Source organism: Ursus arctos, unplaced genomic scaffold (assembly GCF_023065955.2).
Source record: "Ursus arctos isolate Adak ecotype North America unplaced genomic scaffold, UrsArc2.0 scaffold_14, whole genome shotgun sequence".
Classification (NCBI taxonomy): domain Eukaryota; kingdom Metazoa; phylum Chordata; class Mammalia; order Carnivora; family Ursidae; genus Ursus; species Ursus arctos.
This window is the reverse complement of record NW_026622808.1, coordinates 22,704,152-22,727,170: the sequence shown is the minus strand read 5'-3', so window position 1 is coordinate 22,727,170 and position 23,019 is coordinate 22,704,152. Positions and strand designations below refer to the sequence as shown.

At 39.4% G+C, this 23,019-nt stretch overlaps 1 pseudogene; it reads right to left on the bottom strand.

Annotated features, from left to right (window-relative positions):
• Nucleotides 1-19,771: 19,771 nt before the first annotated feature.
• Nucleotides 19,772-20,477, bottom strand: LOC125283733 (olfactory receptor-like protein OLF4; annotated as a pseudogene).
• Nucleotides 20,478-23,019: the final 2,542 nt, after the last annotated feature.

Sequence of the window (23,019 nt, the reverse complement as noted above, 5' to 3'; positions counted from 1 at the left end):
ACTCAAAATGGATGAAAGACCTAAATGTGAGACAGGAATCGCATCAAAATCCTAGAGAACACAGGCAGCAACCACTTCAACATCGACCCTAGCAGCTTCTTACTAGATATGTCTTCTGAGGCAAAGGAGACAAAAGTAAAAATAACCTGTTTGGACTTCATAAAAGAAACAAAGATAAATGTCCCCTTAATCCACTTTGTCTATTTTCCCCATCCCCCTGCACATCTCTTCTCTGGCAACCATCATTTGTTCTCTATATTTAAGGATTTCTTTCTTTTGTTTTTCTCTTTTTTCCCCTGCTTGTTTGTTTTGTTTCTTAAATACTAGTTATCAGTGAAATCCTATGGTATTTGTCTTTCTCTGACTGATTTATTTCACTTAGCATTATACCCTCTAGGTCCATCCATGTTGATGCAAATGGGAAGAACTTATTCTTTTTGGTGACTGAATATATATATCCCATTGTATACATATGTACCACATCTTCTTTATCCATTCATCTATTGATGGACACTTACAATATCTAGGATATTGTAAATAATGCTATGAATAAACATAAGGGTGCGTATATCTTTTCCAATTAATGTTTTTGTTTTCTTTGGGTAAACATCCAGTAGCACAATTACAGAATCATATGTTAATTCTATTTTTAATTAATACCGTGTTCCACAGTGGCTTCACCAATATGCATTTTCACCAACAGTACACAAGGGTCCCAATTTTTCCAACCCTCACTAATCTTTTTATCTGAAGGTAAGTTGATTGACAACCCTGTTCAATCTGTAAACTTAATTCTCCCTTGCTACAAACAATAACATGTGCGTAAGTACTGGGGATGAGGATGGACATGTATTTGGGAGGCCCTTATTCTGCTTTCTAAAAAGTTCTTTTCAGAAGTGTATTAATTTGTGTCACTCAAGGACCTGTACATAAAAGAAACAAACACAAAATTTACATAGCCTCTATAATGAGTGAATACATGATTTCTTCAAAATTACATGCAGCGATAATTTTTGGTGCAGAAGACCTAAAACACCCTACACCTAACTCTAACACAGGATCACAGCCTTGCTAAGCAAAGAGTGGTCCACAGACCAGGACTGAACATCAACAGCAACTGCGAGCTTGCTAGAAACGCAGAATCTCTGGGCTACTCAGACCTGTGGTCAGATTCTGCATTTGTAGTGGGATCCGTGTGGATTCATGGACACCTTGTAGACAATTTGAAGTTGGAGAAGTGCTGGTCTAGAACAGGTCTTCTCACTTGTTTCCTTTGACATATGTGACAGTGTAATTCTATTTTGTGAGGGTGCTTTCTTGTGGATGTAGGTGTTCAGAGCATGAGACCTTACCAGACATCTGCAGAGTAAAATTCATTCCTGGTTGAGAACCACTGCCCCAGAGCTTGAGAACTAGAAGCTTCCTGAGAGAATCACACTCAATCCCTACCACATACTCAGCTATTAACTTCAGGCAGATCACTAGACACCACCAAGAGTCATTTCTGCATGGAGAATGGAGTCAGGCAATGTACTTCTCAGGAATAACATGTTTACAAAAATTAAATCCAACAATCCATCTAGGGTGCTCAGGACAAGTGATAGTACATACAAAAACCTAAGTATATGTCTTATAATTAGCAAATATTTTATAACAAGTGACTAAGTGACAGCTTTTAATTTGAAATGAAGTGATTCTTTTTTTTAAGATTTATTTATTTATTTTAGAGAGACAGAGCTCACATGAGTGGGGAAGGGACAGAGGGACAGGGAGAGAGAGAACCCTTAAGATGACTCCCAGATAAGCACAGAGCCCAGTGCTGGGCTCAATCCCAGGACCGTGAGACCATGACCTGAGTCAAAATCAAGAGCTAGCTGCCTAACCAACTGAGGGACTCAGGCACCCCCGACGTAAGAAATATTAATTGTAATTGCACAAGTCTCTTGCAGACAAAGAGGTTTATTATCAGAAAAACCCACTTCTCCACCATACTGAAAAGAAGAATAGACCCCATCTGGAGATAGCAGGGTGAGTCCCCACCGCGTGTCAATGCTTTGAAGATAAAGAGACCTAATCCAGGTAGGTTCCTTGGTCATAGACTTGGAGAAAAGTATAACTTGGAGCTGAGATAAAATGCTAGGAGATCCACATATCACAAAGGGGGCAAGTTCAGGGGAAGGGAATGAAAACCCCCAACTGGTTTCACTGTTGTTTTTTTTTTTTTTTTTTAGATTTTATTTATTTATTTGACAGAGAGAGAGACATCCAGCGAGAGAGGGAACACAAGCAGGGGGAGTGGGAGAGGAAGAAGCAGGCTCCCTGATGTGGGGCTCGATCCCAGGACCCTGGGATCAGGCCCTGGGCCAAAGGCAGACACTTAATGACTGAGCCACCCAGGTGCCCCTGGATTCACTGTTTTTAAACGGGTCTTTTGGAAACAGAGATTCATTAGAGAAATGTCCTTTGTGTGCCAGTTTTCCACCGGGAATAATGCTGGAGTCACAAGAGGGAAATACACCTAATGAGCAGATACAGAGAGCTGTCAATACATCCTCCCGTCTCTCAGCCTGTGCAACCTTGGATGGGAAGGTCCATGCTTTTCGTCTGTTTGTTCTAACTCCTAATTCTGGCTGGGGCCGAAGCTTCACTTCTTCCTGCTGCCTTGGCTAAGGACAGAGCTTCAGTCCGTATCATCTGTTGTCCAGAGAGGAATTCAGACTTCCACAAGGACAGCTTCCTGTCAGACACCCCAGCCAGGTGAGTCCAACACCCCAGTGGACCATGGATGACAGGGTCAGAGAGAATGGAAGCCAAGAACATTGACCCATCACCACCTGAGAGCCAATTCAACACAGCCCAGAACTTTATTTGTATTTGATTAATTAACTAATTAATCTATTCAATGCTAATGTCAATTTCACAGAGTGACTGCTATTCACATTTTTAAGGTCTTCCATATTATTATTATTTTTATAATAATATTTTTTATTATATTATGTTAGTCACCATACAGTACATCCCTGGTTTTTGATGTAAAGTTCCATGATTCATTAGTCAAAGTATGTTCACCAACAGACCCAAATATTCTTAGTTTATTTGCAGTAAGAAGCAAAAGCAGAAACCTATATCCAATAATCAATGTTTTAGCACTTTATATTATTTGTAGAAGACCTAGATGTCCAATGAATTTAATCCCAATTTATCATCCAAGCAAAACTTTAAAGTTTCAGGTCACTAAAGACTTTGAATGAAAGCTATATTAACAATTACCATGACTTTGAGACAGAAATTTAACCATCATTTTAAGCCATATTTTTGCTGACAAATTGCAACAGAGATCATTTTTGCTGACAATTGCAACAGAGATCATTTTTGCTGACAAATTGCAACAGAGATCATTTTTGCTGACAATTGCAACAGAGATCATTTTTGCTGACAAATTGCAAGAGAGATCATTTACCTTCAGTATATCTTGGTAGAATAAGAGTTTCACACTTAATGCTGATAACTTTAAAGGCGTCTCTATCTTAATTAAACCAACAAACTTAAATTCACATAAATGCTGAATTATATTCCACCTGGATTGTCTTTTATTTTTTTATTTTATTTTATTTTTTATAATAACTTTTTATTATATTATGTTAGTCACCATACAGTACATGCCTAGTTTTTTATGTAAAGTTCCATGATTCATTACTTGCATATAACACCCAGCGCACCATGCAATACGTGCCCTCCTTAATACCCATCACCAGCCTATCCCAATCCCCCACCTCCCTCCCCTCTGAAGTCCTCAGTTTGTTTCCCAGAGTCCATCATCTCTCATGGTTCATTCCTTTTAGAAGTCAATCAGTTTTGTTCCACACTGCCAATTTTTACCAGCAACACTGGTGGGGAAACTTGAAGTGAGTGGTGTCCACAGGTCCCGCCCAAGTTGGTGCAGAAACAGGAGGAGGAGGAAGGGGAGGCAGAAGAGGCAGAGTGCTGCTAGAAAGCAGAGAAAGAAGATTCCAAGTTCTAAAGCCTGTCAGCTTGGACAGATGAGGAGATGCAGATTTTTGTTCATTTGTGTTTCCACCAAAGTGGAATTAGGGAGTCCATGTTGAGCCAGAAAAGACGGGGAAACAAAGGGAGTTTCAGCCACTGCTCGGGAATATTCTGAAAAGTCCCTGTCCCAAGGTAGACTAACCAGAGACAATGGGTTCCAATTATAGCCATTAATCACAGAAACAAATGAGGGAGAAGCCCCCACATCTATTAGGAAGAGCAGTGAGAAAGAGTCAGTGTCCCCTTTGCTAGGGAGGGCCTGTGTTTCCTCCAGCAAACTGGGTTTATTCTGAGGAGGCCTATTTGAATAATTATCACCCAAAATGTCGGGAAGGAGTTTACTCACAAGACATGCTCGGGCAAACATATTCTAGTAAAGGTCCTTAGGTAAGGGTCCTGATGTAGAGCCCTGTTTTCTGCAGAAGAGCTCTGGCTGACAGATCCCACTGAGGCCATGCAGTGTTACTGCAGCACGGTCCTTTCCTCAATTTTGCAATCCAAATTGTTTCCAGTGGGTTAAAAGGCGCCCCAAGGGAGAGTCCTAGGGAATAAAGATGAGACCATGCCTGGGAGGTCGCAGTGCAAAGGTCACACCTGATTTTACCTTGACTTGAAGAACCTGCTGTTTTTAACTCATGGAAAACACTAGAAAACTTTTACAAGGGGTAGTTACTCAGTTTCGCAGTACACAGTCCAGAGGAGTCCCCACAAAGGATGTGCTCTTTCCCATCTTGCGATTCTGGTATGTTCCTGGACATGTTAGAAAATCGTGCCTATAAGGGCATCCTGACATATCACCTCCCTGTCCCTTAGCCAAGGTGTCCCTTGGTGACCCATCCTAGGGTGAGAGAGTGGCCTAACAGCCTCAGAGGTCAGAAAGTCAGGCTGCCAGGAATAGCCAGTCTGACCCACACCTGGCACCCAACTGTCCCCCTCCTCTGGACTAGCCCTGAATGAAACATGCAATAATCTTGTAGGTAGCTCAACCATAGTCAAGGGTACAAACTGGCATCTAGGGATTTGTGGGCAAGTACATGCTGCTTGTGGAGGAGGCTTCCCTGGGCTGTGACCTCCAGGGCTTGTCTCCATACTTTTACTGTCTCAGAAACACCATGGTCATTTTGATGTCCAGGGCAGGCTCAGAGCACCAGATGGCCAGTCCTTATGTGCACTCTCTGGATGATGCCTGAGATTAGTCAGGGGGAATTCTGTCACATGTATCTTCAGAGTTCTCCTATGGAACACTCATTCATTTTGTTTGCACCCAAGACTCTAGGATCATGACCTGAGCCAAAGGCAGACGTTCAACTGACTGAGCCACCCAGGTGCTCTGATCTTTCTTTTTATTTTTTTAAATTCAATTAGCCAACATATAGTTCATCATTAGTTTCAGATATAGTGTTCAATAAATAATCAGTTGCATATAACACCCAGTGCTCATCACATTATGTACTGTCCTTAATGCCCATCATCCAAATTACTCCATTCCCCCCAACCATCTCCCCTACAGAAACCCTGTTTATTTCCTATACTTAAGGGTCTCTCATTGTTTTTCTCTTGCTCTGATGGCTTCCCATTCTGTTTTCCCTCTCTTCCCCTATGGTTCTCTGCACTGTTTCTTATATTCCACATGAGTGAAACTATATGATAATTGTCTTTCTCTGCTTGACTTATTTTGTTCAGCATAATACCTTCCAGTCCCATCCATGTCAATGTAAATGGTTAGTATTCATCCTTTCTGATGGCTGAGTAATATCCTGGTGTGTGTGTGTGTGTGTGTGTGTGTGTGTGTGTGTGTGTGTGTATATATATATATATATATATATATATATATATATATATCACATCTTCTTTATCCATTCATCTGTCAATGGACATCTGGGCTCTTTCCACAGTTTGGCTATTGTGGACATTGTTGCTATGAACATTGGGGTGCATGTGCCCTTTCGGGTCATTACATCTGTATCTTTGGGGAAAATACCCAGTAGTGCAATTGCTGGATCATAAGGTAGCTCTATTTTCAACTTGTTGAGGAACCTCCGTACTGTTTTCCAGTGTGTCTGCACCAGCTTACATTCCCACCAACAGTGTAAGAGGGTTCCCCTTTCTCCACATCCTCACCAACAATTGTTGTTCCCTGTCTTGTTAATTTTAGTCATTCTAACTGGTGTAAGGTGGTATCTCATTGTGGTTTTGATCTGTATTTCCTTAATGACAAGTGATATGGAGCATTTTTTCATGTGTCTGTTAGGCATTTGTATGTTTCCTTTGGAGAAGTGTCCATGTCTTCTGCTCATTTCTTGACTGGATTATTTGTTTTTGCGGTGTTGAGTTTGAGAAGTTCTTTCTAGATCTTGGATATCCTTTTTATATTATATTATACATGGATAGCCCTTTTTATATTATGTCATTTGCAAATATCTTCTCCCATTTTGTGGGTTGCCTCTTAGTTTTATTGACTGTTTCCTTTGCTGTGCAGAAGCTTTTTATCTTGGTGAAGTCCCAATAGATCATTTTTACTTTTGTTTCCCTTGTCTTTAGAGATGTGTCTTGAAAAAGGTTGCAGAGGCTGAGGTCGAAGAGATTACCGCCTCCAGGATTTTGATGGATTCCTGTCTCACATTGAGGTCTTTCATTCATTTAGAGTTTATCTTTGTCTGTGGTGTAAGAGAATGGCCCAGTTTCATTCTTCTACATGTGGCTGTCCAATTTTCTCAACACCATTTATTGAAGAAACTGTCATTTTTAATTGGATATTCTTTCTTGCTTTGTTGAGGATTAGTTGACTATAGACTTGAAGGTCCCTTGCTGGGCTCTCTATTCTGTTCCATTGATCCATGTGTCTGTTTTTCTGCCAGTCCCATACTGTCTTGATAATTACAGTTTTGTAATATAGCTTGAAGTCTGGCATTACAATGCCCCCCAGCTTTGGTTTTCTTTTTCAAATTCCTCTGGTTATTCTGGGTCTTCTCTGACTCCATACTAGTTTAAGGATCACTTGTTCCAGCTCTGTGAAAAACGTCGATGCTATTTTGATAGGGATTGCATTGAATGTATACATTGCTCTGGGTAGCCTAGGCATTTTAACAATATTTTTTTCTTCCAAAACATGAACAAGGAATATTTTTCCATTTCTTTGTCTCTTCCTCAATTTCTTTCATAAGTGTTCTGCAGTTTTTAGAGTACAGATCCTTTACCATTTTGGTAGGTTTTTTCCTAGGTATCTTACGGTTTTTGGTGCAATTGTAAGTAGAATTGATTCCTTAATTTCTCTTTCTTCAGTTACATTGTTAGTGTGTAGAAACACAACTGATTGCTGTGCATCGATTTTATATCCTGCCATGTGCTGAATTCCTGTATGAGTTCTAGAAATTTTGGGGTGAAGCCTTCTGGGTTTTCTACATAAAGTATCATGTCATTTGCAAAGAGTGAGGGTTTGACTTCTTTGCCAATTTGAATGCCCTTTACTTCTTTTTGTTGTCTTATTGCTGAGGCTAGACTTCTAGTACTATGTTGGACAACAGTGGTGAACATGGGCAACCTTGCCATGTTCCTGACCTTAGGGGAAAAGCTCTTGGTTTTCCCCATTGGGAATGATATTCTTTGTGGGATTTTCATAGATGGCTTTTATGATATTGAGATATGGTCCCTCTATTTCTATACTGTGAAGAGTTTTAATCAAGAAAGAATGCTGCATTTTGTCAAATGCATTTTCTGCATCAATTGAGAGGATCATGTGGTTCTTGTGCTTTCTTTTATTAATGTGATGTATCATGTTGATTGATTGGCAAATGTTGAACCACCCTTGCATCCCAGGAATAAATCCCACTTGGTCATGGTGAATAATCATTTTAATGTACTGTTGGATCCTATTGGCTAGTATCTTGGTGAGAATTTTTGTGTCCATGTTCATCAGGGGTATTGGTCTGTAATTCTTTTTGGTGAAGTATTTCTCTGGTTTTGGGATCAAGGTAATGCTGGCCTCATAGAGAGTCTGGAAGTTTTCCTTCCATTTCTATTTTTGAAACAGCTTCAGAAGAATAGGTGTTAGTTCTTCTTTAGATGTTTGGTCAAATTCCCCTGTGAAGCTCTCTGGCCCTGGACTCTTGTTGTTGGGTGATTTTTTATTACTGTTTCCATTTCCTTGCTGGTTATGGGTCTGTTCAGGTTTTCTGTTTCTTCCTGTTTAAATTTTGGTAGTTTATATGTCTCTAGGAATGCATCCATTTCTTCCAGAGTGTCTAATTTGCATATACTTGCTCATATGTTCTTAAAATTGTATTTCATTGCTGTTGGTCATGATCTATCTTCTTTCATTCATTATTTTATGAAGTTGGGTCCTTTCTCTTTTCTTCTTGATAATTCTGGCCAAGGGCTTATCGATCTTATTAATTCTTTTAAAGAATCAGCTTCTAGTTTCATTGATCTGTTCTACTGTTCCTCTGATTTCTATTTCAGTGATTTCGGCTCTAAACTTTTTTTAAATAAAAATTTTATTTAATTATTTGAGAGAGAGAGAGAGAGAGAAAGAGCATGAGCAGGGGGAGGGTCATAGGAAGAGGGAGAAGCAGACTACCTGCTGAGCAGGGAGCCCAATGCCAGACTCATTCCCAGGACCCTGAGATCATGACCTTAGCCCCCCAGGTGTCCCTGCTCTCATGTTTACGATTTCTCTTCTCCTCCTAGGTTTAGGCTTTATTTCCTGTTCTTTCGCCAGGTCCTTTACATGTATGTTTGGCTTGTGTACTTGAGACTTTTCTAATTCTTTGAGAAAGGCTTTTATTGCTATGTACTTCCCTCTTAGGACCGCCTTTGCTGTATCCCAAAGGTTTTGAACAGTTATGTTTTCTTTTCTTTTATTATTATTATGGTCAATTATCATATGGTTTCACTCATATGTGGAACATAAGGAATAGTGCAGAGGACCATAGGGGAAGGGAGGGAAAACTGAATGGGAAGAAATCAGACAGGGAAACAGTTGTGTTTTCATTTTTATTTGTTTTCATTAATTTTTAAGATTATTCTTCAATTTCCTGGTTGACCCATTCATTCTTTGGTAGGATGCTCTTTATCCTCTAAGTGTTTGAGTACCTTCCAAATTTCCTCTTGTGATTGAGTTCAAGTGTCAAGAACTGTGGTCTGAAAATATGCAGGGAATAATCCCAATCTTTTGGTACTAGTTGAGACCTAATTTGTGACCCAGTATTCATCTATTCTGAAGAATATTCTATGTGCACTTGAGAAGAATGTGTATTCTTTTGCTTTAGGATGGAATGCTTTGGATATATCTGTGAAGTCCATCTGGTCCAGTGTGTCATTCAAAGCCTTTGTTTCCTTGTTGATCTGCTTAGATGGTTCGTCCATTGCTGTGAGTGGGGTGTTAATGTCTCCTACTATTATTGTGTTATTATCTATGTTTTTCTTTAATTTTGTTATTAATTGGTTGATATAACTGGCTTCTCCCAAGTTCAGAGCATAAATACAACTGTTAGATCTGCCTGTTGGGTAGACCCTTTAAGTATGATATAGTGTTCCTCTTCATCTCTTATTACAGACCTTGGTTTAAAATCTAATTTGTCTGATATAAAAATTGCTACCTCAGCTTTCTCTTGAAGTCCATTAACATTATAAATCATTCTTCACCCCCTCACTTTCAATGTGGGTGTGTATTTGGGTCTGATATGAGTCTCTTGTAGACAGCCAATCAATGGTTCTTGCTTTTTTTAAATAATAATTTTATTATGATTATGTTAGTCACCATACAGTACATCCCAAGTTTTTGATGTAAAGTTCCATGATTCATAACTTGCGTATAACACCCAATGCACCATGCAATACATGCCCTCCTTAATACCCATCACTAGCCTATCCCGATCCCCCACCCCCTCCCCTTTAAAGCCTTCAGTTTGTTTCCCAGAGTCCATGGTCTCTCATGGTTCTTGCTTTTAAATCCAATCTGATACCTTGTGTCTTTTGATTGGAGCATTTATCCCATTTACAGCCAGGATAATTATTGAAATATATGAATTTAATGCCATTGTATTACCTTGAAGGCTCTGTTTCTATAGATTGTCTCTGTTTCTTTCTGGTCTATGTACCTTTAGGGTTCCCTCTTCATTTATAGGATCTCCTTTAATATTCCTTCAGGGCTGCTTTAGTGACCACAAATTCTTTTAGCTTCTGTTTTTCCTGGAAGCTCTTTATCTCTCCTTCCATTCTGAATGACAGCCTTGCTGGATAAAGTATTCTTGGCTGCATGTTTTTCTCATTTAGTATCTTGAATATATTGCGCCCACCCTTTCAGGCTTGCCAATTTTCTGTTTAGGTCTTTTGGCAGCCTAATGTTTCTACCCCTGTTGGTTAAGAACCTATCGTCTTGAGCTGCTTTCAGGATTTTCTCTTTATCTCTGAAATTTGCAATCTTCACTATTAAATGTTGGGATGTTGATTTATTCTTATTGATTTTGAGAGGGGTCCACTCTACTTCTTTGACTTGAACGCCTGTTTCATTCCCCAGATTAAGGAAGTTCTCAGCTATGATTTGTTCAAATATACCTTCCCCCCCCTTCTTCTTCCTAGGGGCCCCAACAATTCTAATATTGTTTCACTTTATGGTATTGGTGATTTCTCAAAGCCTCCCTTCATGGTCTGTTAGGTGGTTTTCTCCCTTTCCTCAGCTTCCTTCCTTTCCATCAACTTGTCACTTACTCTCTCTTCTGTCTCATTTACCCTAGCTGTTAGAGCACCCAATTTAGACCCGATATCAGTTAGAGCATTTTTAATTTCATTCTGATTAGATCTCTTTTCTGCACTAAGAGATTCTGTAGTGTCTTTTATGCTTTTTTCAAGCCCAGCTAGGAACTTTATATAATCGTTATCCTGAATTCCAACTCTGTCATTTTACTTATATCCATATTGATTAGATCCGTTGCAGGGAGGATTACCTCTGGTTCTTTCTTTTGTTGTGACTTACTCCTTCTAGTCATTTTGCCCAGAGAAAAATGGATAAATGAGAGAACAAAATAAAAAATTGCAACCACGACCCAAACAAAACACACTAGACAAATCCAAAGAGGTCTGAAAATAAATAAAAGACAGAAAAAGGAACAAAAAGGGGGGGTAGAGAATATAATCTCCCAGGTGGATAAAACAGGGTGATCCACGTGGTCCTGGGTGCATTTTGGTTTGTGTGCTAGAAGACACCAAATCCCCAAATTCTAAAGAAAGCAAAACTTATATATACACAAAGAATAAAATTGAATACAGTGAAAGGAAGCCAAAAATGAATATATCTATAAAATGTGAATGTAAAAAATGAAAGTATAAAAAGACTTAAAAAAAGAGTGGATAAAATAAGAAACTAGTTTAAAAAGAAAAAAAAGGAAAGGAAAATTTTAAATTGAAAGATAAATGAATCATTAGAAAAAAACCTTGAATTCTATGTACTATTTTCCCCTTACGCTGGAGTTTTGCAGTCCTGTGTGCTCTGTAAACTTAATATTTGCCTGTTGTTTCAGCTGGTATTCTGGGGGAGGGGCCTACTGCACCGATTCTCAGGTGTCTTTTCCTGGGCGGAGTTGCACTGCCCCTTGCCAGGGGGCCAGGCTCAGTGTAAGCTGCTTCTGGTTACTCTATGTGGCTTTCGTTCCCTGAAGGTTTTCCGTGCCCCTTTAGAGGACGAAAAAAAAAATGGCTGTGCTCAGTCTCCAGCTCTAGAGCTGAAAGATTGCAGGCCCTTCTCTTCAGAAAACCCTCAATTCTTTTCTTACATCTCAGGTTGAGTTCATAGGTGTTCATAATTTGACAGTTATCAGATGAAACAAGGTCCCCTACCCTTCCACCATCTTGCCTTCCCTTCCAACAACACTCGAGTTTTAAAAATTAATTAAAAAAACAAAGAGGTTTGTTTTGTTTTGTTTTGTTTTTGTTTTTTGTTTTTTGTTTTTTTCCTCAGAGCCTTTGCATTGGTTGTTCTCACTGATGGGCACACATCTCCCTGGATAACTTTTTGTCTCTTACTGTCTCCTCCTTGAGAACTCTGTTTAAATGTGTGGTGGCTTACCTGAGCAACCAGGAAAAAATAACACCTCCATTCACTCTTTCCTTTTACTGGTTTTGTTTTTCTTCATAGCACCCGTCAACACAGATATTCTATCTGATCTTTTATTTGTTTATCTTATCTATCACTGAACTGTGCAGACACTCTTTACTTGACACCTATTATCTTTGCCTGGTAGTTAGTCAGTACTCAAGATATTTCCTTAAACATGTGCCAGAATTTCTCATTAAAAGTATAGAATACATGAATATTTGGGGAAAAGGCCAAATGTGGGATGGCATTCCTTTTCATGCTAGAATGTGGGGTCCAAAAGAGGACATATTCCATATAAAAACTATGGATATTGGGGCGCCTGGGTGGCACAGTGGTTAAGCGTCTGCCTTCGGCTCAGGGCGTGATCCCGGTGTTCTGGGATCAAGTCCCACATCAGGCTCTTCCGCTATGAGCCTGCTTCTTCCTCTCCCACTCCGCCTGCTTGTGTTCCCTCTCTCGCTGGCTGTCTCTATCTCTGTCAAATAAATAAATAAAATCTTTAAAAAAAAAAAAAACTATGGATATTGAATTTTTGAATATAAAATAAAAGTTATAGAATTTCAGTGATATTTGTAATTTTCATTATTGAGAAAATCAGTCATGTTATTTTTTGTTCCCTGGTAGTCACTTCCACCACATGGACCCAGGAAATGATACACGAATTTCAGAATTTCTTCTTCTGGGATTATCAGAGGAACCAGAACTGCAGCCCCTCATTTTTTGGCTTTTCCTCTCCATGTACCTGATCGTTGTGTTTAGAAACCTCTTCATCATCCTGGCTGTCAGCTCTGACTCCCACCTCCACACCCCCATGTACTTCTTCCTGGCCAACCTGTCCTTTGTAGACATCTGTTTCACCTCCACCACTGTCCCCAAGATGCTGTGGAACATCCAGACAGAGACCAAAGTCATAACTTTTGAAGGCTGCCTCACCCAGATGTATTTTTTCACACTCTTTGCTGTATTGGATGTCTTTCTCCTGGCTGTGATGGCCTATGACCAATTCGTAGCCATCTGCCACCCCCTCAACTACCCGGTAATAATGAGCCCTCAGCTCTGTCGACTGCTTGTTCTTCTGTCCTGGATCACATGTATCCTGAATTCCTTCTTACAAAGCTTAATGATGTTGCGGCTTTCCTTCTGTATACAATTGCACATCCCCCACTATTTTTGTGAACTCAATGAAATAGTCCAACTTGCCTGTTCCAATAACTTTCTTAATAACTTGTTGATGTATTTTGCAATTGTAGTGCTGGGTGGTGGTGCTTTTGCTGGGGTCCTTTATTCTTATTCTAAGATAGTTTCCACCATATGTGGAATATCATCAGCTCAGGGCAAGTATAAAGCATTTTCCACCTGTGCATCTCACCTCTCCGTTGTCTCCTTATTTTTTTTTGTACAAGCTTAGGAGTGTACTTTTGTTCTGCTGCTCCCCAGAGCTCCCACGCAGGTGCAGTGGCCTTGGTGATGTACACGGTGGTCACGCCCATGCTGAACCCCTTCATCTACAGCCTGAGGAACAGAGACATAAAGAGGGCTCTGAAAAGAATCGTTGGGGTTCCAGTGATGTAAGGGCCCATTGTCCTGGGACAGAAGAAATGCCCATGATTGCAGGGCTCATAACCTCAGAGCCAGGAACTGCTATTCTTTAACCAGACTATGAAAGTAGAATCTCCTTCTTCTATTTATTTCCTAGAATTTCCATTTGCTTGAATTCAACATCTCCATATATTTAAGTAACTCGCTTTAATAACTTTTTGCTCTGTCTGAAAAATAGACAGTTTCCCCTTTGTCCATTTTCATCTGTTCTCAATGTTTTCCCTAACTTTGGATCACAAATGCCTGAAAATTTCTGTATCTTACATGGAACATGTTGGATTTCTTAAACTAATTTCATTTCAGAAAAAGACAATTATTATATGGTTTCACTCTTATGTGGAACATAAGGAATAGCACAGAGAACATTAGGGGAAAGAGGAAAAATGAAGGGGGGCAAATCTGAGGGGGAGACAAATCATGAGAGACTCTGGGAAGCAATCTGAGGGTTTCAGAGGGGAGGGGAGGGGGTTGGGTTAGCCCAGTGATGGGTATTAAGTAGGGCACCTGTTGTGATGAGCACTGGGTGTTATATGCAAATAATGAATCATGGAACACTACATCAAAAACTAATGATGTACTGTATGGTGACTAACACACACACACACACACACACACACACACACACACACACAAACTAATTTCGGTTCATATGACTTATTCCATGCCATGGAAAATTTTCCCCGATTTTCCAAAGAATAATCATGAGTTGTATTCTTCATGTGGAAGAAATTACACTTGGCCACTAAGCCCATCACATTACTTTATTGTAAGTGAGAATTCAAAATCCCAGTTTTCACCTAGAAACTGTCAATCTTTTTACATCACTACTGTCACTCCTCTTCCTGAGAATGTGGACTCTAACACTGTTCCGTTTAAGTCTCAGGCTCCTGACAGGGCTGCTCAGGCTAGGAAAGCCCTGGCACCCCCTGCGCCCTGTGCTTGTAGATATTCCCACAGATGCTTCCCTGACCAGAGCCTCTGCTGTGGCTGCACAAGCCCTTGGGTTCTTGCTGTGACTGCAAGACATGCCCCAGCCACTCCCATCAGAATTGCTCTAGCCAAGACCTACAGTATTATGTTGAATAGGAGTGGTGAGAGTGGAAACCCTTGTCTTGCTCCTGATTTCAGAGGAAAAGTTTTCTAACCTTTCACCATTAAGTATGAAGTTATTGTGGTTATGTCATATAGGGTCTTCTTTTACGATGAGGTATGTTCTTCCTATACCCAGTTGGTTGAAGTGTTTGGTTTTTTTTTTTTTTTTTTTTAATCATGAAAAGATGTATTTTGTCAGAAGCTTTTTCTGCATGTATTGAGATGATCATATGTTTGTTAAATTTTGTTCTATTAATGGGATGTATCACATTTACTGATTTGCTTTTGCTCATCCTTGTCTTTTAGGGATAAATCCCACTTGATCATGGCATATAATTCCTTCAATGTGCTGGTCAATTCAGTTTACTAATATTTTCTGAAAAGATATTGTATCCCTGTTCATCCAGGATATTGTTGTATGGTTTTGTTTTTTTGTACCGACCTTTTCTGGCTTTGGTGTCAGGGTAATGCTGGCCTTGTAAAATGAGGTTGAGAATGTGTCCTCCTCTGTAAATTTCTGGAAGTTTTTGAGAAGGATTGTCATTAATTCTTCTTTAAATGATTAGTAGAATTCACCTGTGAAGCTCTCTGGTCCTCAGCTTTTCTTTCCTCGGAGAATTTGACTACTGATTTAATAGCCTTACTCACTATGGGTTAGTTCATATTTCCTATTTCTTCCTGATTTAGTCATGGTAGGTTTTATGTTTCTATGGATTTAACTTTGTCTTCGAGGTTGTCCAATTTGTTGGAGTGAAAATCTCCATAGTGGTCTCCTATGATTCTTTGTATTTTTATGGTATTGGTTGTCAGGTATCATCTTTTTCTGCTGATTTCATTTGTGTCTTCTTCCCCACTCCTTTCCTTTACTCTAACAAAAGCATTGTCAATTTTGCTTAGCTTTAAAAAAAAATGGCCCCGAGCTTTGTTAATCTTTTCTCATGATTTTCTGGTACATATATCATTTATGTATGCTCTGATATTTGTTATTTCTTTTTCTAGGCTGATTTGTACTTAGTTTGTTCTTCTTTTTCTAGGTCTTTGAATCATAGAGTGAGGTTATGAAGGCCTTTTATTTTTCTTAATGTAAGCATTTATTGCTATAAACATCCTCTTAGAGCTGCTTTTGCAACATCCCATAAGTTTTGATAGGCTGCGTTTTGGTTTTCATTTGATTCAATATTTTTAAATTTCCTTTTTGGTTTCTTCTTTCCCCCTTGGCTGTTTATGAGTGTGTGGCTTAATTCTCACATATTTGTGAATACATGATATCTCCGATATCTGTGCCCTTGCATTTGTGCAGCATTATTCACAATAGCCAAGACATGGAAACAGCCCAGTATCCATTGACAGATGAATTAATAATGATGGCATATCTGTACAATGAAATTTAGAAATAAAAAGGGAAGACATCTTTTCCAGTGCTAAAATATGGATGGACCCCAAGGGCATTACGCTCAGTGAAGTAATTAAACAGAGAGAGACAAATAGTGTATGATCTCACTTATATGTGAAATACAAAAATCTGAGCTAATAAAAACAGAGAGTAGTTTGATGTTTGCCTGTGGCTTGGGTTTGGAGAAATGAGAAGATATTGGTGAAAGCCTACAAAACTTCCGTTATAAGATGAATGAGTTCTGGGAGCATAAGGTACAATATGGTCATTATGTTTAACTATATTGTGCTATGGACTTCAATGTTGCTAACAGTACCCAGTAAATGTTTTTACAACAAAAAGAAATGGTAACTATGTGAAGTGACGGATGTATTCAAAAACTATCATGGTGATTATTTCACAATGTATATGTATATGAAATCACCAAGTTGTATGCTTAAACTTCCACAGTTTTATATGTCAATTACATTCCAATAAAACTGAAAAAAAGAAGAAAAATATTCCTATGTCTCTGTCTTCTATTTGCATTTCAAATGTCACCTCCTTCCAGAATAACTGTCCCCATCAAAAAATTAGAAATGCAGTACTAGGATGAAAATCATTATGAATATATCACCGGAAAGGTCCATCGATAGGAAAACAGGATCTACATAAGGATGTCATGAAGACAGCATCAGTGATACAACAGTTCTTAGCTCCATCAATCATTTAGTTACAAAGAAGGAAATTGCTCTCTGAGGCATCTGGAAGGAGAATCTTTTATTTATTATTTTATTATTTTATTTTCAAATCATTCACTTAGCTTCCTTGAGTAAGGGCATTTTGTATTGAAACACTACCTTAAGTAGAAGAAAAATCTAAAGTCAGTTTGAGGATATTCAGCCCGTTTAGCTGGTACAGAGAATTTCTCCTTGCATAAATGTCAATGTGGTTCTGTCTTTGAGGCCTCTGGGCATTGAGATGGGCAAACCAATTCATTGTTAAAATTAAGGCCACCTATTCTACTCTAAATTTTTTTATCTGAACTTCTACATTCCTAGAATTTCATGTGAATTGAAATATTCATTCTTTTCATTTCTTTACCCTCCAAGTTTCTCTCAAACTTTCTTTCAACACATAGATAGTTTATAACGAGTTACAATGAGGGTTATGGGTCTTGTGCATGTACATATATGCACATGAGTGTTTTTGTTCGAAAGAAAAAGTATGTAAGTACATATACATCTACATATATGCAACCCTTGAACATTCTTTGGACCCAAAACAGTATTTCCACACATTTCATCTTTCTTCACAACATCACTGAAGTTATATTTATGATTCCACATTTCCTTCAGAAGGAAAAGAAGGCTGGAGGGTTTTCTTCCTAACATTTGTATAAAGAAGCAGTTAGAACTTAACCGTGAGCCTTCTGGAGTTCTACGGAAATGGAACCTGGCAGTACCCATGGTTTTTCAATGACTCAAGTCCTAAAGTTGTATACTTTAAATATGTACAGTATATCGCATGTAACAGTCCCTCCATTAAAATAAATAGAATTTAAATATTCTAGTGGTGCATGACGCAGGGTCAGATCCCAAGCACAGTTAGCTGAGTCACACATAAAGATTTGGGAAAGATCTCTTCCAATTGTGAAAAAGCAAAGATTCACATGTGGATTTTAAAAGAGTGGAATTAAATTGAGACAATTCACATTTGATAAAATCATTTTTTTTCATTCACTAAAAGATTAGCCTACATATATAAAAGAAGTAAAATGACATAAATTTGTTCAAGATAGAAAAGCACTACAACCACACACCTCGTGAATGAGCTTTACAAACATAATGTAGAGATTTGCACATCTCTCGGCAGAGATTAGAACAACTGTCTACCCTACAATCCCCTGCCATACTTACGCTGCGATCCCCTTAGGTAATAAGGAGATTATACTAAGCCATTTTATTTTAAGATGCTTTGTATGCAGCAATAGCTAACTGATGTAATAATCATATAAGGCAGAACTGACAGCATCTGTAATAATCTGATTTTTTTTATTCTAAGTGTTCATTCTGATAATTGAAGGTATCCTTCATCATTGCTCTGTCCTTGAAGTTTATTTCATGTAACGGTATTAAAAATGACTCCATTGGGGGTGCCTGGGTGGTTCAGATGGTTAAATATATGCCTTCGACTCAGCACATATTCTCCAGGTCCTGGGATCAAGCCCTGCATCAGGCTCCGCACTCAGTGGGGAGTCTGCTTCTCCCTCTTCCTATGCCTATCCCCCTGCTTGTGCCCTCTGTCTCTCTCAAATGAATAAATAAAATCTTTAAAAATAATGACTGCATTGAGGCCCCTTTGAGGTAACATGCAAAGTTGGGAAAGACATATATGTGTGTCCACAACTTGTGAGTCTGAGTCACACCTGAACAGGATACCAAGTTTGCTGATGAGTCATCCTGTGGTTATAAGGATCATATACAGTGGATGATACTGATTTTGTTCGTTTGCTGCCCCTTTAGTGGTTATGGCAAACTTTTGGAGAATTGGAGATATCTTGCTTAAAGAAATGGAAGGAATCATATTTGTATGTAGCACTAGAAATTTTCAATCAGAAACCAGAAAATAATTTAACTAAACCCCAAACATGCCACCAGTCTTTCATCTTAATGAATACACCTTACAAATGGATCCTGATATTCCATAAGTCAATGAGTAGATGAAGTGGCTAAGAAAGAAATATTCTGCATAGAAAAAAATGTATGATTTAATGTTCTGCTTCATCATCCTTAAAGTCAAGTGTGATTCTAAGGTCTTATTATGTCAATCAATATTTTCCACATTTGTCTTTCTGTGTAGATTCCACTTGGAGACATGTATTTTATTATTATTTCTTTTGCCAGTGACTATAGCAGTCATGGTGGACACAAGCTGTGTAACGACAGAATCCTAATGTGTAGAAAAATCCCCATGATCCGCTAGAACCACCAGTACGTCAAAGTCTGCATTCTCAGGAAGAGCAGTGAAGGTAGCGATAGACAGAGGAATGATCTTCAGAAGAGTGAAGCACAGCCTCAGATTTTTCTGTTACGAAATAGTTGTGGAGACCTAGAGTGTATTTTCCACAGGAGTAATATTCAGTCAAACCTAAGAAATAATACTACAATGTATTTTATTTAAGAAGAAATTACTTTTAACAGATCATGTAGTCCTTTGAATAAGTGAGAATTTCCAAATATTTCACATGTGAGGTTAGGAATACCATTGAGAGCAGGAAAATGGGAAAGGGAAAATCTCTTGGATATCAGAGATATCACAAAGCTTAATAAAGTAAGTTACATAAATTATACAGAGAGGGAAATATAATAAAAAATAGAAATTCCCAGAAAAAAATAGAAAAGTCATGTTCCACTTCCAGAATCTGATAAAAAAAAAATGTCAATATTTGGCTCAAGCTATGGGCTCTGTAATCCTGTGCACATCTTCAGCCCCAGGACAATTGGCCCTTTTAGAGATGCCCTCCCAGAGAATCTCATCAGAGCCCTCTTTATGTCTTTGTTCCTCAGGCTGTAGATGAAGGGGTTCAGCATGGGCATGACCACTGTATACATCACCGAGGCCACTGCACTTGCGTGGGAGCTCTGGGTAGCGGCAAAGCTAAGGTACACTTCCAGGCTCGTACAATAAAATAAGGAGACAACGGAGAGGTGAGACGCACAGGTGGAAAATGCTTTATACTTGCCCTGAGCTGATGAGATCCCAAAGATGGAGGAAACTATCTTAGAGTAAGAGTAAAGGATCCCAAGGAAGGGACCACCAGCCAGCAACACAGCTGCAAAATATATCACTATGTTATTGAGAAAGGTGTCAGAACATGCGAGTTGTATCATCTGATTGAGTTCACAGAAAAAAATGGGGGATTTTTATGACTGTACAGAAGGACAGCCGTAACACCATTGAGGTGTGTAACAAGGAATAGAGGGCACTCATGGTCCAGGACACCAAAACCAACAGTTTGCAGATCTGGGGATTCATGATGACCATGTAGTGCAGGGGGTGACAGATGGCCACAAAGTGGTCATAAGCCATCGCAGCCAGAAGGAAGTTGTCTAATCCTGCAAACAGTATGAAAAAGTACATCTGGCTGATGCAGTCTTCATAAGTGATCACTTTCCTCTGAGTCTGGATGTTCCACAGCATCTTGGGGACGGTGGTGGAGGTGAAACAGATGTCTACAAAGGACAGATTGGCCAGGAAGAAGTACATGGGGGTGTGGAGGTGGGAGTCAGAGCTGACAGCCAGGATGATGAGCAGGTTTCCAAACAGCATGATCAGGTACATGGAGAGGAAAATCCCAAAAATGAGGGGCTGCTGGTCTGCTTCCTCTGAAAGTCCCAGAAGAAGAAACTCTGAAATTCTTGTATAGTTTCCTGCATCCATGTGGTGGAGGTGACTACCAGCACAGGGGAAAATAACAGGACAAATTTTCATACAAATGCACATTGCTCAGATTCTAGAAATGCCACAATGTATATTTTCCAGTCAAGAAACTCATTTCAATATTTTGTGAATGGATATGGGCCCCTTGAGGGGATCCCTATGTCCTCTCCTTTTAGCGATTTCCATCCCAACATCAGATATATCCCCAAAAGATCAGTCATTGTACAGTTTGAATAAGAAGTTATTTGAAGCATTTGAGGAAAATATAGAGTGTCGACCTGTTTTGGAAATTCCATCATAAATTAGAGGGTGCTAAAGAGCCAAAGTCCCTATACTTCAATGATGATCATAGGATAGAAGTGGATATAGATATCTGTCCCCTGGACAGACATTATGAAGAAAACAGAAGCAGGTAAAAAGAGAGGGTGGGTAAGGTGTTAGGTTGGGTCTTAGTCAAGGTTGGCTAAGAAGGTGACATTTCAACTGAGACCTCAAGCAAGAGAGAGTGGAAGACAGGAGGTCTTCCTCGCAGAGGGAACCGCTGGTTCAAAGGTCATGAGGAAGAGCTTCTATCAGAAAATCAAGGCTCAGAGGCACCTGCGTGGTGCAGTCATTAAGCATCTGCCTTCAGCTCACAGAGTGATCCCAGAGTCCTGGGATTGAGCCCCACATCAGGCTTCTCCGCTAGGAGCCTGCTTCTTCTTCTCCCACTCCCCCTGCTTGTGTTCCCTCTCTCGCTGGCTGTCTCTCTCTGTCAAATAAATAAATAAAATCTTAAAAAAAAAATCAGGGTTCAGAAGGAAGCCAGCATGTTGAGGGGAATGGACAAGAAGGAGAGTGATAGGAGGTAGTGGCAGTGAATTTCGTAGAAACGTGTGACCTCATAGCTGCTTAATGTTCAAGACACAGGGACTTCCTCGTCCACACTATGTACCTCTTGCACTTTATGAATCTGGTTGCAATAATGTCCTGTCAATTGAACATCCCTCCTTAGTATCATCTGTTGATTGAGTCTGGACTGTGTATTATAAGGGTACCTTAGAATAGAGGATGCTGTGTATCCCTACTCTGAGGACTGCTTTCACTCATCAAGGTGCATGCATGCATGTGCGCGTGCGCGCGCGCACACACACACACACACACACACACACACACACTGTCACATACACAGAACACAGCACACCATGTCCTCTTTGTGTGTGTTACTTCTATGTCCTTCTCACCTCTCCCCCATCTGCTCCAACACACTGTATAAGATATGAATGCATATACATCAAATTAACTTTCCCATAAGGAATGTAGAAATAGTACCCAGAAATTCCTATTCATACCTTCCCAGGGACAAATCATCTTAGGGATCCATTTTGGGGTGGCCACTTTCCAATCTGCACGTAAGGAAACATAAATAATTGTGTTCAATAAATGGAGAGAAAGAGAGAGGGAAAGAGAGATGGAGGGAGGTAGAAATGACATGGACATAAAGTAAAATGATCTAATAAGCTCAGTTGTCCTGGAGACTATGAGGAAGGAAAACTTCCATGCTGCTGGTGGCATCCAATCCTGGCTTTATCCCATTTATACCCACCCAAAATAATAAAAGAGCAAACATAAATTGTCCAAAAGACAAAAGTAGTGACATCTCTATGACGTAAAACACCTTACAGACTGGACTGAACATCACAAGAGAAAAATGAGTAAAGAGAATCAACCAACACTTCACAAAATTAGGTGTTTTCATTACCAGATAGCAGATAGCAGAAGACCTGTTTTTTTCTGTGCCTATTCCATATTTATTTGACCAATTGGTTTTTATTTGGTCCAACAGAGGATGAGGTGAAGCCTTTTATTATTTTTCTTATGTGATATCTTTTTTGTTTTTTTGTTTATTTGACATTCTTAGGCTTTGGGTTTGTTTTTTTTTTTAATATTGTGTTAGTCACCATACAGTACATTCCTAGTTTTTGATGTAAAGTTCCATGATTCATTACTTGCGTATAACACTCTGCACCATGCAATACGTGCCCTCCTTTTTTTTTTAATGTTTTTTTTTATTATATTATGTTAGTCACCATACAGTACATCCCTGGTTTCTGATGCAAAGTTCGATGATTCATTAGTTGTGTATAACACCCAGTGCACCATGCAATACGTGCCCTCCTTACTACCCATCACCAGTCTATCCCATTCCGTGCCCTCCTTAATACCCATCACCAGGGGGAATGGGATGGGCTTTGTGTTTTAGTCACTTTCTTGGCAAGTCTGACAAACTCAAGTACTCATGGTCTGGTCCTTGTCCAACATGCGAAAGCCTCCCCCCATAGACTCTGTGAAATCCTAAACACCCCATGTCAATCACCTTTTTACTCTGAATATT